The following is an 8,012-nucleotide window of genomic DNA, read 5'->3' as shown; positions in this document are numbered from 1 at the left end:
GTCCTTGAGCTATTTCTTTTTCGTTGCCTGGATGAAGTTCAGGCACGCCACAGTTTCTGGCCCTTCCAGGATGCAGGGAATGCAGGGAGATAGAGTGGTAAGAGCAGAAAAGCTCTTTCTTGATTGGCATTATTGTGGTCAGGTTTCTCCAGAGTTGGCAGATGTTTCAAGCCAACTGTCTTGTTGGGGCTTCTTAAGAATCCCCACTGAGAGAAGACCTCTTCATTAAAATAGACTTCTTGATTTTAGTGGATGATGGGTTCCTGGAGGGGCAGAACCAGGTGGCAGCTCTTATCATCCAGGAGCAAGTTGGGCACAGTTGCCATAATGGTCAGAGAGCCTGGAGCAGCAAGTGGAACGTCATAGCACACAGAGACCTTTGCTATTGGCTCACTATTCATAGTGGCCCTAGGACCAAACTAGATGGGCAGTCTGCTAAGAATTATCTGATTGATGTAATCAGAAAATCTCTAGGTCTAGTGAATAGAAACCTGAGTTGTTCAATGGAGAATCATTGCCTGTCATCTACATTCCAGATCTGAGTCAGTTCTAAAACATAGAAATCCTTAGATTGCTGATTTTCAAACCGTGGCCAAGAAATTCCAGCAACAACATCACCTGGGACTTTGTTAGAAATGCACATTTTCAGACCCTGCCCCAAACCCACTGACACAAGAACTCAAGAGAAAAGTCCTAGCAATCTTCACTTCAGCTGATTCCGATGCATGCTAAGGCTTGAGAACCCTAAAGTTTAGATGAAGGAGAGGCTTGGGAAGTTTGAGGAAGGACCGTATAACATTGCTATAAGTGTCTAGCATAAATCTTCCTTTCAGTCTTCCCCAAAAGACATGCAGCCATTCACTAGGGTAACTGTGTACTGAGGAAGGAGGAATATCCAGGCTTTTGGTAGATTTCTGGACATTGGTTCTGAGTCTATGCTAATCTCTAGAGACCCAGAATGCCTCTGACTGACCCATTGGAGGGGGGGGTATCACTTACTGGTAATCAGGTAGTAAATGAAATTTCGACCTGCGGCTGCTTCATTGAATTCCAATGGGTCTCTTTACCCATGGTGTGGTTATTTTGCCATTCCTGAATGGACTTGTCATCTCAGAAACAAAAAGAGCCCACCTCCATGTGGATTTTCTGACCTGTGTGGTGAGTATTAGTACGGTAGGCAGGGCCAAGTGAAAACTTCTTGGGATTTCTCCTTCCTATGTGAGAGTAAACTGAAAGCACTGCCTTATCCCTGGGGAAATGACAGAGATTGGTCCTTCTATCTAACGTTAGAACAGTACAGGAGTTGTTCTACTGTGTCCTCATTTAGCTCCTCTGTCTGGCACAGACACAAGGAAGATGGTTATTGGAGAATGACTGTGAATTCTTACATTAACCAGTTACTAGACCAGATGTAGTCTCTTTTATTGGATAACACAGCAGTGCTATTGGCACTTAGTATGCAGCTACAGATCTGGTGGATGCTTTTTCCCCCCATACCAAATTAGCAAAGATCACCAGAAGAAGCTTGCTCTCAACCAGCTGGAGGAATGGCAAAACACCTCCCTATCTTACCTCAGGCCTGCGTTGCCTCTCCTGCTCTCTGACAAGAAATAGTCTGCAGGAGCCTGGACTGTCTTGGTATCCTGCAGAACATTCTGCTGATGCGTAATTGACATGGTGAGCAGCAAGGAGCAAATATCGTACATGTCTTAATAAGACAAATGTATGCCAGAGGGTGGGAGATGATCCCCAAGAAAAATCAAAGGCCTATTGCTTTGGTGAAGATACTAGGGGTCCAGTGTGGTCTGGAGAATATTGGCATTTCCTCTCCAAAGTGAAAGACAAATTACTGTACTTTGTACCACCTACCACGAAGAAGAGCTATAGTATTCTGTGAGTCTTTTTATTTTTGAGGTAACATACACCCTTTTAGAGTCTAACATTCAGAGCAATGTTTTGAGTTACCTACTAAACTGCAAGTTTTATGTAGGGACCAGTGCAGAAAAGGGCTCAAGAGAGAGCAGGGTTTCTCAGTCTTGGAACTATTGACATTTGCGGGACAGGCAATTCTTTACTGTGGGGCTGTCCTGTGCATTGCAGGGTGTTTAGTAACATCCCTGGCCTCCACCTATCAGATGTTAGTAGCATCACTTCCCATGGTTTTGAGAACTGAAAATGTCTACAGACATTGCCAAATATTTTCTGGGGTGCAAAATCACCCCCATTGGAGAACCATTGGGCTACAGCATGTCTAATTAAACTTTAAGGTGAGAACTATTGGGCTACAGCGTGTCTAGTTAAGCTTTAAGGTGACTACAGTACTGGCTGACAACTGGGAATGCAGCCTCATGAGAGACCCTCAGCCAGATTCTCCCAACTGTGCTGTTCCCAGATTCCTGACCCTCAGAAATGATGTGAGATGATAAATCCATGTTGCAAAGTTTTGGGGTAATTTATTACTCAGTATACTCAGACAACTAATACACCAGTCCTCTGAGCCTTAAGGTCAACCATGCATGGCAGAAATCCATCATCAGGTGTAAGTAGTAAAATAGTATATACCAGGTTCAGTTTGAGCAGGTCCTTCAGGCACAAGTTTCAAGAGCAAGTGGCTGTGACTCCCATAGCATCTACTCTTGCTGCCATTTTAATTCACCAATTAGTCCACATCTGTGACCTCTAGGACTGACTGTTGACAGAGGAAGAAAACATTTGGGCCTGGTTTGGAGGCACCAGGTGGATGTGAACTGCTGAAGCATTGCAGCCCAAATCAGGAACGTGGTAAGAGGAGCTCTCTCAGGACCAAACACTGAGCATGTTGTCTGGAGGGAGAGATGGCCAGAAGTAGAGATATATACCAATGTATGGGTCATTAATGGTTTTATTAGTGTACTGGTGACAAGGAAGTCTAGGAAAAGGGTTTGCAGATGGACCTCTCCCTATGGGCACTGTCACATGTAAATTCTTGTTAGAGAGCATCCACTGATGAGGCCCTCAGCAGGCCACTGACAGGATGGCCTGTTCTGTGGGTGTCTGTCAGTCCATTCCCAGCAAACCCAAGGCTTGCTTAATAGGCTCATGAAGAGCATGGCCATTGTAGCAGGGAGAGAAGCCAGACATAGGTTCAACAATGTGGACTTCCCCTCACCAAACTGGTCTGGCTCCTGTCACTGATAAATGACTAACTTGCTGACAGGGGCTCTACCATCTAGTCTGTGATGTGGAGTCATTCCCCAGGGGGACCAGTCAGCCATCAGATTATTGCATGGAACTTCTATTATGAAGGACATGATTTTGTCCTCTGGAATAGGCACTATTTATTTATTTATTTATTTATTTATTTATAAATAGAGACAAGGTCTCACTCTGTCACCCAGGCTGGAGTGCAATGGTGCAGTCATAGCTCACTGTAACCTTGAACTCCTGGGCTCAAGTGATCCTCCTGCCACAGCCTCCCAAGTAGCTAGGACTACAGGCACTCACCACCATGCCCAGCTCTTTTTTTTAGAAAAATTTTTTTTGTAGAGCCAGGGTCTCACTATGTTGCCCAGGACACTATTTCTAAATATGCTGTGCATTCACTGCCTGCAATGGGTTTATCAGTACCACCATCTGTGAACTTAACACAGAGCCTTATTCAATAGCATGATGATTAAGACCAGAGAAGTTCTTTGCTTATGACCAAAGAACTAATTTTACAGCAAAAGAAATACAGCATTGGTATCATGCCCATGGGACTTACTGGATTACCATGTACTCCAGCACCCAAAAGTAGTTATCATGACAAAATTTAGAAATAGAAAACTGAAGTTTCAAAAATGGTACCATCTGGAAGATAACTGCCTGCAGTCTAGGTGACTTTCTTACTGCACGCAGATTATGCTTTGAATCAGCAACAAATGAGCGGTGCTGTGTCTCTCATAGTCAGGATACACAGACCTGGGAGTCAAGGGGTAAAAATGGGAGTGACTCCTCTCACTATCACATCCTGAATATCACTCACAGAATATTTGCCCTCCTTCTACAAAACATAGATCAGCTGGTTTAAAGGTCTTGATTCCAAGGAGAGAATGCTTCCTCTAGGGGACACAATAGCATTCCACTGAACTGGAGTTTGATACTTCTGCCATTATACTCGCCCATTTCAAGTTTCTTCTGCCACTAAATGGACAGGCAAAGAAGAGGGTGACTTTTCTGGCTGGGGTGACTGATCAGAATTACCAGGGAGTAATTGGGTTGCCGTGACACACAATGGTGGCAGGGAGGATTACGTCTGAAGCCCAGGAAATTCTCCTGGGTGCCTCTTAGCACTTCCATGTCCAGGAGTAAAAGTTACTGCAATAATATTGCAACCTGCAGGACAACTAAAGACTTAGACCCTTCAGAAATGAAGGTTTAAATAATCTTGCCAAGAAAAGAACCCCAGACAACTAACTTCAGGTGCTGGCTGAAGGTAAAAGGAAGATAGAATGGACATTGGAAGAAGCTCATTCTCAATTATTATTTAACTATTATCATCATCAGTCAACTAGTTTTGTTACCAGTCACCAAAACAAAACCTGTAGCAGCTATGCACATTTTCTTCTTTGTTTACTCTGCATAACACTGAGTATTGGTGGTTAATTTTACAACTTAGCCTTTAGGTTGTAGAACATCCATTATAAAAGGTGCAATGGTGACTGAAAAGAGGAAAAAATTTAACATCACCCTGGGATGAATACAGTGGGCTGAGGCCACTATCTTACAGTGGTTTTACTCTGAATTCTCTGTTTTGGGGAGAGAGTGAACTTGTATTAATTTGTGTGAGGAATAAAGTTGCATTCTGTGAGGAAGAAGTGTGATGTTGCTATTGGGTGCATACAATGGAATGTGTGGATGCTGAGTAGCAAAAGGGTGGATGTGCCGGATTGTGTCTCTTGACTCTTAAGTTCAAGTCCACCCTTCTGGATAATCCTCCATCCCCTTTTCCAGACTCACTCATCCAGCTGGTTTCATGGGAGGTGCTGGTGTTAGGTTCCAGTGTGGGAGGAGGAGATTAGCCATTTTTCCCATCTGGCCTGGACTGCCTGTGCTCTGGGCTCCAGCAGTCCAGGGATAGTTTCGACAAGATCAACACTGAGTATCCCTGACAGGATTCAGTCAAGGAACAGTGGCAGCTTCCCAGCCTCTTTGGGTAAGAGCCCCTTCTTTTTTAGCTCCTCAGTCCTTCCAGTAGTTTCTAACCAATTTCCTGTGTTCCATCCTACTCTGCTTGAGAGACATAGAGTGGTTTCTACTTTTGTGTTTGAGCCCTGAATGATACATAGTTCCTTCCATATCAGTCCGTAGCGAGTTTCCTCATTCTCTAGTTAAAAAAAAAAAAAAACAGGAATACATCATATTTATATGAGAAGACCCAATAATGGATATTTAGGCTGCTCTCAGTCTGCTCTTTTAATCAGTAAGAGTAGTAAGTACATTTCCATTTTCAGGAAAGTATTATCAAGGCATATATTTGGAAATTTTTGTGTCTTACCCCACTTGGAATTATACACGCCAGAACTCTTATGCAGGAATCTCAATGGCTGAAATAGGATTAAACTAGACTCTGAAATCCAGAGAGCATTCAACTGTAGCTGGTTATTTATTGCTTAATAAGTATTTTGAAGTATTGTTCCGGTATGTCCTAGCCTTATCTCTTCCAAATGAATTGCAAGCGCTTGGAGGCTTGATTTTTTTGTCATCTTTTGAATATGTAAATATGTCACGTTGGGAGGGGGGTTGGTAGTACCTCCCTCCTCTGTGATTCATGTCACCTGAGTGTGTCATCCTACTGGCAGTCTAGGAAGAGCCCTGCATAGGTCTTAGGTTTTCTCTTGAGGAAGGAGGTCATGACACAGCCAGCACTTCCACATAGGGTAGTAGCTCAAATAGAGGTCCAGTTTGTTTTATTATTGGGCTTATTCCAAATTCCTTTCATGGGGCACTGTGCTTTATAAATGCTTTTTTCTTAATTATGAAATATTTTAATTGATTTGTGGGCAGTGCCTCTTATTCAGCCTGTGCAGCCAGTCCCTTTGGTCCAGCTCGGGGTTGGAGGGCTGCCTGGACCTGTCCAATGCCCTCAGCCCCGTGAGGCTGCCTCAGGCCATCTCACCCATCTGACACTCTGCTTCCACTGACCACAGAATGAAGGCCTCTTTAGCTCTTTGCTAGCTCCACCCCCCAACTCTGTTTCTTGATTTTATCTTCTTTAATTAGAGAAGCGCACTTTTGCTATCTTCTTAACTTTTAGGTATTCAGATGATTCTGCCATTCCATTTCCAGCTCTTAGACTTGTTGAATGTTCTAAAATGGGAAAGGCTGGGTCCTGTTTACAGTTGCCTTGCCAACTCCCAATCAGCCTTTTCCTAAGGAAGATTTTTCTTTAGCCAGTCGACACTTTCATAGCAACTTAGAGTGTGACAGGAATCCTCAAACATTCACGAGCGACTTGGCCGATAGAGATATGGAGTTGCATTTCTAGCATGAATATCCAGCCTTGTTCCTTGAGGGTTCAATTAATAATCTTTAACATAATCCCTTTAAAACACAAATCCCTGGCAAATCCAAGCTGCTTTGGTACAGAAGTTCTAGAGATTAAAACCAAAGCTGCTTTTGGTGGTAATGCTGTTATGCTGTCAATCCCATTGTCAGGCAAATTAACAGAATATGTTTCTAATAACCCCCCTAATGCTGGTAAGCAATCAATGGCCAGATCCATTTAACTCGCAGAAGCTTAAATGCTGTTAAATCACATCTCCTGTTCATGGGGCTGAATCCTAGAAGATGTGCAAGGGTTGTTTTTCCCAATACTCAGTGGAAAAAAGTAAGAAAGCATGTAAAGGAACAGGTTTTAGTACTCATATTTTATGTTAATTATCCATAACATTTATATTCACTGTAATATTGAACAAAAATAGTTTATACTGATCATTTACTACATGAAACAGCGTTACCTAAGATAAATGGTAACTGATTTGCTAATTTTCTAGACAGCCACATTCACAAGTAAGATCACAGCTGGATCAGATACACAATTAACAGAAACTGATTTTTAAAACTATCAAAACAGGAAGAACATAGAAATTTCATCCCCATATCCTCAGTGGCACATTGGAGATTTCTTAATGCATACTGCTTTTCTTTTCACTGGAATTCCACATGTAAGTTGTGAAGTGCAAGAATGAACTATTAGAAGCTCCAGGTTTGACATGATCGCAAATTAGTTTTACCTCTTGCTGGTACATATTCCCTATGTTCAGGTTCATAGAAATCCCAGAAAACACATAGGTCTCCATCTGAATTTTGGTCAAAGGATTCATTTCTACCTCTTTCATCCTGGCACAGTTTTACTGCTAGGAGTCTCGCTGGCTTTCTCTTTAGCTGTCAACAAATTTGGAGCAAGGTTTTCTCTCTGGGAAAAGATTATATATGGCATTCTGGGTTTTAGTTTATATTTTCATTATAAATGAGAGAGTCTTTTAAAAAGCCACTTAAGAATCACTGCACAGCTTCATGTGGGATTTGGCCAACAGTTGTTGGAATTCTACGCTATTAAATCAGCTTTTTTCTAACTGTGAAAAGCAGAGGTTGAAATTTTATATTTTTTCAACTCCTCAACCACTGGTTTAAGTAGTTGAGTTATTAAGAAGAAAACAATATGGAGTATTTTTCAGAATTATACGTTCGCTTTTGGTTTGTTTATCCACAGATGAAAAGAGTTGAGAAGATTTCATCTTAGCATATCTAATTTGTATTACATCTCTTCTACCCGAATCCTTTTCTCAGGCATAATGTAGGGGGAACCATCAGTTTGTTATTGCTGGCAGATCTCAGCTTGTAACCAACAGAGGAATATTCCAGTCCTGCCATGACACAAAATAGAATTTTCTATTTGTAATGGAAGAAAGGGTTGACTTTCTAAATACCTTATTGTAGTTTACAAGTTTAAATTAAGCTAGATTTTTTTTTTTTTTTTTTTTTTTTTTTTT

The sequence above is a fragment of the Rhinopithecus bieti genome, unplaced genomic scaffold (genome assembly GCF_001698545.2).
Source record: "Rhinopithecus bieti isolate Rb0 unplaced genomic scaffold, ASM169854v2 scaffold_13174, whole genome shotgun sequence".
Taxonomy (NCBI): domain Eukaryota; kingdom Metazoa; phylum Chordata; class Mammalia; order Primates; family Cercopithecidae; genus Rhinopithecus; species Rhinopithecus bieti.
This window is presented reverse-complemented; position numbering follows the sequence as displayed.